The sequence below is a fragment of the Haliotis asinina genome, chromosome 16, assembly GCF_037392515.1.
Source record: "Haliotis asinina isolate JCU_RB_2024 chromosome 16, JCU_Hal_asi_v2, whole genome shotgun sequence".
Taxonomy (NCBI): domain Eukaryota; kingdom Metazoa; phylum Mollusca; class Gastropoda; order Lepetellida; family Haliotidae; genus Haliotis; species Haliotis asinina.
The window spans coordinates 32,855,907-32,869,052 of record NC_090295.1 but is presented as its reverse complement, the minus strand read 5'-3'; the positions used below and the strand labels follow the sequence as shown (position 1 = coordinate 32,869,052).

The 13,146-nt window shown below is 40.8% G+C and overlaps 1 long non-coding RNA gene across 1 annotated transcript; it reads right to left on the bottom strand.

Moving 5' to 3' along the window:
• Window positions 1–12,285, bottom strand: LOC137267900 (uncharacterized). The gene is made up of 6 exons (XR_010955010.1): window positions 12,190–12,285; window positions 11,403–11,499; window positions 9,872–9,897; window positions 3,927–3,956; window positions 2,759–2,788; window positions 1–620 (listed from the first exon to the last, which is right to left on the bottom strand). It is a non-coding gene; the product is annotated as an uncharacterized lncRNA (long non-coding RNA).
• Window positions 12,286–13,146: the final 861 nt, after the last annotated feature.

Below are 13,146 nucleotides of genomic sequence, written 5' to 3'. Positions count from 1 at the left end.
TTACAGGAGAGAAACAGTGTTTTATTGCATAAAACGTCTCTGTGTTTATACAGAACAGAACCAGTGTTATATTGCTACATCATTCGAGATACAACGGCTCAATCATTGATTGTAGTCAGTCACCTTATCACAACGTGAGATCACGCGAACCCAAGTCATTGCCACAAGAGCGCTACTTATAAACCTACTACACTAACACGTGCTAGCTTCTCTTAGTGGGATTAAAAGTAGCAATGGCTTCTTTGGAATTCTTAATCATGTACAATTTGGAATAGGAACGTATGGAAATAGGAATATAACTGAAACCTCTAGGCGTCAATAGGAACACGTTATCTCGCAAGGAAAATGCCTACATTACCAAAACTATGTCATACGAAAGTGAATGTTTAAGAGATTTGTAGACATGGTGTTGTTCTGAGAGTCAACATGGAACGTCAGAGAAGTTTAGATCCGAAATGACATTTTCACAATTCCGGCGTTCCTGTTTTTGATGACGAGATAGGTATTTTCCTTGGGCTGTTGGGAAGGAGGGCGGTCTACAGCACTTGTCTAATAACTGCCACGCCCACAACAGAGAGAACTATCCCGATGGTCGATGCCGTCATGACGCTTGGCGAGTCCTGAAATGTGTAATTTAGATTCATTACCATCCTGTTTTTCTCGTAACTACATATTTTCGACTTGTACTTGCCTATGTTTCGAGACATCTATTAAATCTATGAGAAGACTCTAAGATCTAAAAGACGTGATATTGTTTGAGTGGCATTCTAGAAGTTCCTGGTGTAGAGATGACACAACTTTATGTGAAGATCAGCTTCTATATTTGGGATACTCTCATTCGTATTATTCTCCAATTCACTGACTGGAGCCACCATTCACGATTAAGCTCAGCTGCACACCTCCTTTCCCTCACGTCGATGCTCTCATCCCTGCGTCCATTCGCCGTTACCTCCACCAGGTCAGATACATCTAACCTTCCACCGTCCAACCACTCACTGACCCTCTCCACGCGTCCTTGACTCTACTTACATTTTCCACTCTCCCATCAAAACTCTTATCCACAGATTCTGTCAACCACCAGCCCATCCATCCACTCAACCGGTAACCCGTCAGTACTCCATACGCTCACTTCATATAACCATTGTATACTCCATCCATCTACCACTTCTACAGCTAACACCTCCATCAGTCTAGCATTCAAGCACAAATCCACAGATCTCTTCACCCATCCATCCATCGGTTAACCCATCCACTCCTATCGTCGGTTCTTTCATCATCCTTCTGCCACTCTTCCCTCCATCGTCACGATATGACTGAAATATTGCCGATGTGATGATAAATCTATCTCGCTCACTCACTCTTCCATCCATCCACCCATCTACTCATCCGTACGGCTACCTACATACAACCGCACCCCAATCCATCAATGCAAAAAGGCATGTCATAACCCCTTCAGCCCTCAGCCCCATCTCACTTTCAGCCCCTCCTGTCCGTCCAGGTTGCGCTGCGCTAAAGCCTAGTAGATAAGGCGTTCGCTCGTCACACCGAAGACGCGTTCGATCCCCGACAATGGGCGCAGAGTGTGAAGCCCATTTCTAATGTCCCGGCCGCGATGCTGCAGTAATAATGCTAAAACGGAGCAAAACTACTCACATCCATCCATCCATCTATCCATCCATCAGTTCATTCATTACCTTCCCATCCATCATCCATTCATCCATCATCTGTCCATCCAAGTATCCACTAACCTACATCTATCTAATAGCTCGCCAGTTGTGTTTTGGTACAACCTCAGACTGATTTCACTCCAGTTTTTTATAGCTGCATATCAGATGTCGAGGCGGGAAGAACTGAACCAAACTGAACCAAACTATTGAAAATGTACTTTCGTTGTTGCTCTTCCCCTGGAAACAATTGCTATGCCATGAATTATCCCCACACAATTTGAGTCTTATTTAATGTGATATGTTTAAATATTTAATATAAAATGTACACATAGAAATACTTGAAAATCTTCCCACTTAACACGTTTAGGGCATCTTCTTTTAAAAGTTGGGTAATGCAACACATTTCACATGGACATCAAACTTCTTTATTACTTACACACAAAGTTTCTGGGCTAATACTTGCCCCTTCATCAAGTGAATATAAATAAGGAAGATGCACATCCATATCAAGAGATTTATATCAAGTGTGTTCATATTACCCTACCAACTGCTAAATGTCTATAAGACATCAGCTAATTGGATAGTCCAGTACTTAGTATATTGGCCCGTTTTGGCAAAACCATGGACTCGTAGCCTTCATGAGAACAACGTGTGAAGCCATTTCTAGTTTTTCCGCACCGTGATATTGCTGCAATATTGCTAAAGGCAGCGTAAAAGCATACTCAATCGATCCCTAATTAATTATTTCCACTTGCAGAGTAAGTCTTACAATTTTGATATTCACGATCAGTAAATAGAAACCAAAAATATCCTTCCAGTCTTCACATCATTTGAACAAACATCACTATGGTCTTCGTAATATTTCAGACTCTCAGTCGGTCGAGTTTACAGAGTGAAACTTGTTTCCTGTTGCCGGGCGTGGAACTCAAATAAGGCTTTAACACGTACAGTTTTTCAATGAGTTCACGTTGTAGGCCTTATACGTCACAGGTGTTCAATAATCACAAGGGCTTTCCATGGGTTTATAATGATTCATGAAGTATTTCGTTTAAAGAGACAAACAACCAACTGGTAGTGAAAGTGAAACTTACGCTCTTTGGTGTTATACTTGAACTTGGTACCTGTTCGAAAGAGAGATTCGGTGAAAGCTTTCAAGATTGACACACAGCTCTGCAAGGCCACCTGCTACATAATATGGGGCAAATGCTGAAATCTTCGGTGAGAAGTAATGACACATTGTTAATTAATTGTGAATGATATTCTGGTGAAAACACTATTCATACACCCTTTCACTGTGCAGTTGCTTGACGTCGCAGTCACCGATGGTCAAGATAAACCACGTGGGTGGAACGTTAATAAGGCTTTAACATGTACATCTGTGTATTGAATTCATTATGGGAATAAGGTCTTACACGAGGAGAGTTTAATAACGTAACAACATTACATACATAGGTCCTCATTATTAATGCTAACTATATTTAATATAAAATGTACACATAGAAATACTTGAAAATCTTCCCACTTAACACGTTTAGGGCATCTTCTTTTAAAAGTTGGGTAATGCAACACATTTCACATGGACATCAAACTTCTTTATTACTTACACACAAAGTTTCTGGGCTAATACTTGCCCCTTCATCAAGTGAATATAAATAAGGAAGATGCACATCCATATCAAGAGATTTATATCAAGTGTGTTCATATTACCCTACCAACTGCTAAATGTCTATAAGACATCAGCTAATTGGATAGTCCAGTACTTAGTATATTGGCCCGTTTTGGCAAAACCATGGACTCGTAGCCTTCATGAGAACAACGTGTGAAGCCATTTCTAGTTTTTCCGCACCGTGATATTGCTGCAATATTGCTAAAGGCAGCGTAAAAGCATACTCAATCGATCCCTAATTAATTATTTCCACTTGCAGAGTAAGTCTTACAATTTTGATATTCACGATCAGTAAATAGAAACCAAAAATATCCTTCCAGTCTTCACATCATTTGAACAAACATCACTATGGTCTTCGTAATATTTCAGACTCTCAGTCGGTCGAGTTTACAGAGTGAAACTTGTTTCCTGTTGCCGGGCGTGGAACTCAAATAAGGCTTTAACACGTACAGTTTTTCAATGAGTTCACGTTGTAGGCCTTATACGTCACAGGTGTTCAATAATCACAAGGGCTTTCCATGGGTTTATAATGATTCATGAAGTATTTCGTTTAAAGAGACAAACAACCAACTGGTAGTGAAAGTGAAACTTACGCTCTTTGGTGTTATACTTGAACTTGGTACCTGTTCGAAAGAGAGATTCGGTGAAAGCTTTCAAGATTGACACACAGCTCTGCAAGGCCACCTGCTACATAATATGGGGCAAATGCTGAAATCTTCGGTGAGAAGTAATGACACATTGTTAATTAATTGTGAATGATATTCTGGTGAAAACACTATTCATACACCCTTTCACTGTGCAGTTGCTTGACGTCGCAGTCACCGATGGTCAAGATAAACCACGTGGGTGGAACGTTAATAAGGCTTTAACATGTACATCTGTGTATTGAATTCATTATGGGAATAAGGTCTTACACGAGGAGAGTTTAATAACGTAACAACATTACATACATAGGTCCTCATTATTAATGCTAACTATTAAAACAAGTTAAATATCATTATTTGAAGAGACATCTTAACAACCTCCTGGGTGTACAAAATGTACACCTACGGTATATGTCGTTGGTTCCTGTGGAAAAGAAATTAATCAGTTTGTAAATTTTAATGCTTCCAAGATTGACACAAACCTCTGCAAATCCACTTACTGTGTGGTCACATGATCAGATAAGTCCTAATTGATTGCGAACACATCTCATGAGGTATTCTCACAAAAGTGACTTAAATTCACCCTTTCAGCGTGAATTCGATTCATTCTACGTTGTACAGCGCCGCAGTCTGCAATGTTCCAGCTATACCACGGGCGTCTGCAGATAAACAAGTCAAACCGACCAGACAAGCCAGTGACAGAAAGTATATCTACCATCAGGATGTGCAAACACATTGACGGCTGCAAGCGGTGTAGTCAGTTGGAATCTGGTTTATCCTGCAATCACTAAACGTACGCAATTATTGCACATAATTTTAATACAGTGTATACAATAAAGTGAATGCATTCCGTTTAAGTAAAAGACACATTCGTTTTGTGTAATGACAGGGAGTTAACATTTAAATTACAGGTATTGATTCGTTTAGGAAGGAGGCAGTAGAATGTAAATTATGGTATATTTTGGGGTCGTGGGTGCCTGCAAATATATCATATTAATATCTAAACATAACATCTAAAGCGAAGATAAAGTCATCAATACACCTCGCGGTGGCAAAAACCTCTTCGTGAATATGTCACATTGTTGTGACTGACTACGTCCAATGTTTTGAGGTGTATATAACAGGCTTTTGCCAGCTATATGGCAACGGTCTGTAAATGATAGAATCAACAACATTACACAAGTGATATATATGTGTCAGTGACTATGTTGCAAAGTGGAAGGGGAGTATGGAAAGGACAGAACTATGTTCAGTCGAAGATAAACTTGTTGCCATGGAAACGCAAGATATGACTTTATTCAGTACTCCAAAAGTATCCAGAGGCACCAGTACACCACCAAACTGTGTATCAGGTCTGGTGAAACATATGTCATGTTTGGGATTTCACTTTCTTAGTAAAGCACAAATTCTAGTACTTTTTTGGTTGAGTCCCATCCCGGATTTGAACCCGCACCCTCAGAGCCAGGCACCTAATCGCCAGCAGACAAAGTCAGACGCCTAGCCCACTCAGCCATCGCGACTTCCACAACATGAAAGTCGGACAACTGGTAATCTAGTCTGCGTACTTTGTGTATCCCTCTGATGAGTGTAAGTTGGCACGGCTCCTACGGCCGAAAGCTATGATTACACGATGCCATTTAGAAAGTTGTCAAATGCAACATATGTCATATTTGGTAAAGTAGAACTTCCAGTACTTTTTTGGTTGAGTCCCATCCGGGATTCGAACCCGCACCCTCAGAGTCAGGCATCAGTAGACAAAGTACGCAGTCTAGACTACCTGTTGTCCGACTTTCATTTTTGTGGAAGTCGCTGTGGCTGAGCGGGTTAAGCGTCTGACTCTGTCTGCTGACGATTAGGTGCCTGACTCTGAGGGTGATGGGTGAGGGTACATCACCATACATGTACCTATCTATGTCCCAGGTTTGGCGTAGAAATACTAAACGGTTTAAAGTTCTTTTCAGGACAAGAGCACTGCCACCAGTTTAAGTCGAAGTCCGAAGTCAGATTTGTTGCAGTGGGAATGCAAAATATACTTTATTCACAATCCCACCATCAGAGAGTGCCAGGAATCTTGGTGTCATCCTCCATTCCAACATGTCCATGAATGCACACATCACCTCCATCAGTAAAGTCTGCTACTACAACATCTACAATAACAGCCAAAGTCGCTATCATCTCGATGCTGACACCTGTAAACCTATGATGCACGATCATGTCACTTCTAAAATCGACTACTGTAATGCACTATATGCGAATCTTTCCACTAAATCAATCCAGAAAGTACACGGAATCCACCTGAATGTATCTACCCCACCGAAGTCTCCCACCCTCCTCTGACTCTCTCCTCAACGCATTCTCCTTTGACAGGCTTAAACTGTGGAACCCTCTTCCAAAGGAAATCAGGAACACGTCATCGAAGGACGCTTTAAAAATCTCTGCTAAAGACTCTACATTTCACTGCTACCTTTCTGTAAAAGCTATATGAACTGCTTTCTTCTCCCAGAAAACACTGCCTAGTCGAACCCGTCAAGAACTTTTCGGAAAAATATAGACTCTCCAACACTACAGTCTTCTGCATTACGCAAATTGTCAGAAGGGCTGTGCACCCGGTGGAGAACCTGGGCACTCTCCTGATCTGTGCTAAGAGATCAGAAGGTACCAAATCAAGGGCACCGAGAACAATGGGGAGCCTGACGACAGTGTACTTTGGATGCAAGCGAGACATTTCAAAGGCGCGGTCCACATATTTATCATGCCTTTCTTGAGTGTTGCAAATCCCACTGCCGTCAAACAGGACAGAAAATTCTATGATATAAATAATTTCATTGGCTTATCAAAAAGGACAAGATCAGGTTTGTCGACTGGAATTCGTCTGAGGCTGTATATGGCATATTCTGGAGAAGTTTAAAAGCATCATTTTCCATGACGCTCTGGACATGTTCAGGGACGTACCATGGATTGACCTCGGGTCAAAGCACGAGGCATGGTGGAGACAGTAGCGGGCCACACCATCATGTCGTTTAAGATATGCTGTTTGTGCCAAGGAAGGGCTTCCACTGACAAGGTGTTGGACAGTCTCTGTAAATTGCATAATCGACGTTTCATGTGAACATTTTGATTAAGAATCACATTCTGGCGACTGTGAGTGGGAAGTGACTGGTCCTGAGAAGCCCTCAGTTTCACATTTAAGACCAGGCCACTTCATCTAGGCAAAGGAGTCGGTTGGATTGCTGTTCTGTTCCACACCCTGTATGTGCACACGATACATTGGCTTCTCAGTCAGATTCTCCAAAAAGGACCCACTCTGGGTAGATTTGGTGAAGGACTTGGTTTACTCCCATCGCTGTACCTTCCAGCAGTACATTTGCGATTTCACATTTCAGATTGTGTCCAACAACCTTGGCACTCGTAAAACAGCTATGGAATTCCTTGCTTTTATCGTTTGTCTTGACATGCATCCAATCAACAAATATGAGGAAAAGTACACATTCTATCATGAAGAACCTCCACATTAATCAAACCCCGACCTCCTGAATTGACTGGCATATATAAACGATTAAGAGAGGAACAAGGGTGGTGTGCTCTGTTATCAGACGTTATCCTTCTGGTCAGGCGGTCAAGACTTTGGATGTCTTGTTTGTCCAGTCGACTACTCCAAAGGAATAGGAGAGAACTGACACAGCAAAAGTATTGGTGGCTTTGACTTTGTCTCGGGCATTTAGCTCTGAAATAAAGATTTTCTTTAAACGAGATTTATACTCGGCCAGAAGTTTATCTTGAATTTCTGCATTCTGGAACTTGCATTCCAAGATAGGCGTTGGCATGATCTTCCACAAGACGTACAATAGCTGCTCCCCTTCGAAATTGACCGATCCATCATAAGTTACCTTTCCACGTTTCAAATGAAAAGTTGTACATTTGTCGAGTCCAAATGTCACGCCAGTATCATTAGAAAAGAACTCGACAAGGAGAACCTGTTCTTTCAAAATGGTCTCTCCTTTGGTAAGGAAGTCGATGTCATCCATATAGAGGAGATGAGTAAGAGGTGTTGGGGATCTGTGCTGAGGTGGATGGTGACCCTCCTTCCTACTGAATACAAAAGTCAAAGAATTTAAAGGCAGACAAAAAAAGCAAAGTACAGAAGGAGTCCCCCTGAAATATTCCCCTTCAAATTGGAATAGATAACAAAGTCTGCACCTGCCCCTGCGACTTCATCTTGAGTTGAGTCGACCAGCAACTCATTAAAGACTTGAGTATATCAAGTTGTCGCTGAGAGGTAGGTCAGTACAATGAAGAGACGTTAGCATACATTCGTGAGGGACAAGGTTATGTGTTTTGGGTCCTTTTTTTCTTTTTGTTTCCTTTTTTCTTTTTTCTTTGTTGTTGATTTTGTTGTTGTTGTTGTTGTTGTTGTTATTCCAGCACATGGAGAAGTTGCGGTGGTGGTATTTTCTGTACAAGTTGATCCTTGCACCTTCAACATCCCTTTCTTGCCCCTTTCTGCTCTATGTATATTATGTTATTGGAAGAACAGTAAGATGACACGAGGTTTGTCAAACACCCTGTCAATAATTTGTTTTGTGTATTCAAACATGTGATAGGGTGGAAGTTTTGGGGTTCAGCCAAGTCTCCCCTTTTGGGAAGGAGTATTGTGCGACCTTAGCAGAACCATGGAGGAACATCACCTGTGTCCACAAGAGAGTTAAAACAGTGAGGTGACGGTACAGGTTCCGAATGCCATCAGGCCCTGAAACTGTAATAGATTTGGACTTCTTTATAACAGTCTTCAGGCAATCTGGTGACATGTAACAGATAAACGACCTGGTTAATTTCTCATGCATCGGATGGTCACAATCACTGACCCATGGTGCCTCCAGGTTACAGTCGCCGGGTACAAATCACAACTGTTTCCAGAACCTTTCATTGGCATCCATGGGAGGCAGTTTATCATGCTCACCATAACCACTTGCCTTAGGTTGCCTTAAAATTGCTTTTCATTGTCAAGAAGTCTATTTTGTCTGGTGAATTTGTTTTTCTTTTCTTGTTATGATTATTATTATTCACAAACCTATAAAAAAGCCACCACCAGACTATGGGCCAGGTTTGGTGAAGAATTAGTAAACAGTTTAAAGCTCTGTTCCGGTGAAGAGCACAAACACCAATTTCAGCACAAGTCATACTTTTTGCCATGGAAATACAAACTATATTTTATTCAGAAATCCAAAACTATCAAGAGGCACCAATATGCCACCAGACCTATCTACATTTGGTGAAGAAATATTAAACTGTTTTTAGGTCCTCTTCCGAAAAAGTGCACTACCACCAATTTCAGTAGAAGTCAAACTTGTTGCCATGGAAATGCAATAAATATTATAATTAGAAATTCAAGAGTACCACATTGCAAAGGTTATCTCCCGAAAAGGACGGATGGACGAACCGACGGAGTACATATTAATGCAGCCGTTTTAAAAGGTTTTGTCGATAAAACACTGCAAGGAGTTCACAGTTTTATAGAATTTCATGGTAAATTCTGCATTACTGTAGATCTGAAAGCATACTACAAAACGTGACAGAGGTGTGATAATATTAGTGGTTGTACCCAAGTATAATCAGCTATTCGCCATGTTATAACCCACTAATCTATCATCTCTTGACTCTCGTAACAACATTGACGTTTCTAAAATACATAGAAGTGTTTTAAATACTTTGAAATACATGTAATGGACTTATGACTATCGTCCCAAAGACAATTACCAACAGATCGATCCTACTAAGAGTAAACTGGCAGTCATTAAATAATTGCGCTTCAGTTCCCACCACAATCGCCCCCATCAGCATATTTAAGAACAAAGAAATGGTTAGTATGGGTTATTCTTAAAACGTTATATACTTACTGTTGTTGGCTCTGAAGATGATGAACCTGATAAAGAAAATTGCATGTTACCAAATTTGGTTATCTGGAAGCTTCCTTCTTCAAAAACGTAAATCGTCATGGAAAACTTTGCAAATTTACTTGTATATTCAATAATGCATCTACGTCACGGGGCAAGTAAATACTGGAATCAATCTCAATTAAACAAAATGATACTTGATACTTGTTTATTTAATGGGCATTCTAGAAGTTGGTGAGTCAAAAGTGAAACATACAGCTCTGTGGATTACAACTTCTTGTTTAGTACATTGAGCGATGTTTCGATGTAGATTCTGACATCGTTTTCGAATCTAAATGTGAATACAACCAAATTGTGAGAAGATTTATATACATGGTATGTTGTGACAAACAGCGGATTAACATTAGCGACAGCATGTCATAGAATACACAAGTGGTACATTAGTGGAGGAGGCCAGTAGGGAACTAAAACAACAAAGAGCACTAGTGATGAAGTCAATGAGTGGGATGAGTAGTAACAACAAACAGACACAATGCTTAGATATGTGTGTTACTACCTATCCCTGTCATTGGCTTCATCAGTAGTGCTCTTTGTAATAAACAAGAAGTTGTAGTCCATAAAGCTGTATGTGTTTCATTTTTAAATGGTTGATGAACATGTGGTGTTGTCAAGGTGATATCAGCTTGGTTGAATGAATATGACTCCATCGGTTAGTACAGAGCTTTAATAGTTATATCTACAAGCACACGTTGTAATCAAAGCAGCTTTGACTTTGTGGTGGGTAAGATGAGGTGAAATGTGGTTTAACGTCGTGCTTAAGACTATTTCGCTCTTGACGACGTGCATGCATGTCTATATGTGGCTGCTTGTACTAGTCCAGACTGAAGCTAATTTTATAATGCCAGCTCACTGAGATATCATGCAGCTAAGCATGAATACCCCACTCAGATACATTATCCTGACGCGGAGTCGACCAGTCCGACCAGGCAGGGACCAACAAGTACCATAAAGTCTTTTGGTATGACGCCGCAGGGGATTGAAACCACTACCTTCAGCTCACCAGGCGGTTGCTCTAACCACTACACCACGGAAGCGATCCCGTCGACGTATCACTGAGTTGAGTTTCACGTGGCATCAGCATTCTTTCAGCCATGTAGCGACGAGACAAAGCTTTGTGAGACAGACATATCAGGAGTTCTGACGGTTTTACTGCATCGTCGTGTGAGTGAAATCTTCATTTCGGTTCTGGGAGTATGGTTATTCAAGACTATGAAGAGGAAATTTCCTTTGAGTGATTGCATGCCATGAAAGCGCCCTGATACTGCACCCCAGCCCACTCTCAACCATTCTAATGTGATTAAATAATGTCTAATATGGTATAAGACAAGCTTCATTCTCTAGATTCTGAACTCTTCTTTTAAAACAACGCGTGGCTATCATAATTTCATTACAAAAGGTTCAAATGGAGTTAGTTTAGTATCATTTAAGTACGTTATACATCATATTATAATTGTGCACATCAAACTACACTCACTAGTTGCCAGTGTCGTCATCACGGCCACACCGAGTATCAGTACCAACAGTGGAATGATGGCTCGCATTGTCAGGTCTTACTTGAAAGTAGGAATGAACTGAAAACAAACTACGCAATTCATACTCAGAACTCAGGAAACAGAATAGACATGTTCTATGTCATTTAACGAAGAGTCTTCTATGTTATGTGAAAAGACCTGTGAAGATATTGGTTGATGCCTTCAGTAACCCATGTTTATTGTAAGAGGCAACAAATCAGGCTTGTTGGCTTGGTTGACACGTCATCGTATATACAGTTGCGTAGATCGATGTTCGTGTTCGATTCTTTACAGACCGTCGCCATAGAGATGGAATATTGCGGGAACCAGGAAATCGGTTTTGAGAAACGATTACCTTTTGGCCAATAGCCACTATTTAATACAATTCAGACCGGTGCCACGTGGTTGGAATATTGCTGAGTGCGGCGTTAAAAAAGCCTCAACAAACGCATCTGATGACAATGGCTAGACTGGTCCAGGGATTAGAGGATACAGGTGAGAAAGTATGGCCTAAGACGAGTTGTAGGAACAAACTTCAGCAAGAAGTTCCTTTATTGGAGAGATCTACTGAGAACATATGGTTTGACAAGGTCTCTCAGATATGATAGCCCGCCGGGTGGAATGAGTTTCTGAGGGTAGACAAGACTTGGTAATCGGGTGCACTGAAATAATACATCTCACTAACCCTGCAGTAACTCTTTCCATCAACGCTCAGCTTAAAAACTATGAAAGTTGTCAATTATAACATACCTGAGTAACAAAGCGTCCTCCGCGGTCGTCCGCCAGTCTTCCTCCCTTGTTAGGATACTTGGGCGGGACGACAGTCCTTTTTAAATGGTGCTTGGACTGTTTCATTTATTAAAATAGTGTGCATGTCAATTGATATAAAGTATGTAGGACTGTTAGAGGTGTCAAACTTTAAACATTTTTTTAAATCTGGGTATACGACACCCCTTTCTTGTGAATGGCTTATTCAGACATTTTTTGTTCATAGTAACGCTCGATATCGAGGTTGTTTACCGCTGGCTTGGAAACACAATAGCAAATCAATGTGTATCAATCAACAGGTACCTGGTAATTATATTATGGAAGAGAGAATCCTTCCACAAATATATTACAACACATTTAGCTGATACCTAACTAACAAATGTAACCAACCCCCCTTGCAATATGTAACCCCAATAATATAAGCATTATGAACGATGGCACTTTACCGCTTTGAAGATTATAACAGTTGGTGAAACGTGCATGGGGAAAGTCCAGTGGGCATCCAAGATTCGAACTTACGATTCTTGACCACCTATTCCAAGTATTAGTGAGAGCAATGTTTAATTGATCAGGGAATATGTTCATTATTGTGGACGTTAAAATGTCTGTGTACATGTTGTATCTAATCATTACACCCAAAGGCAGCTGATTGTGTGGAAACGGGGATAAATACTGCAATAAGTGTCATTCTCTAGAAATGGTGACAACCAGGAAGTTACCTGAGTGTAGCTATCACAAGGCAGGATTACAACCCAAGAAGTATTGGTTAGTGAAAACTCACTCCAGAAATACTATTACTTCATACACTTTGGAACCCGTGAAGGTCTCGTGGTAGAATAGGTCATCAGTTCCCAAATGCGCAGATCGATGCTCATGTTGTTGATCACTGGATTGTTTGGTTCAGATTATTTACAGACAGCCGCCATGTCGCTGGAACAT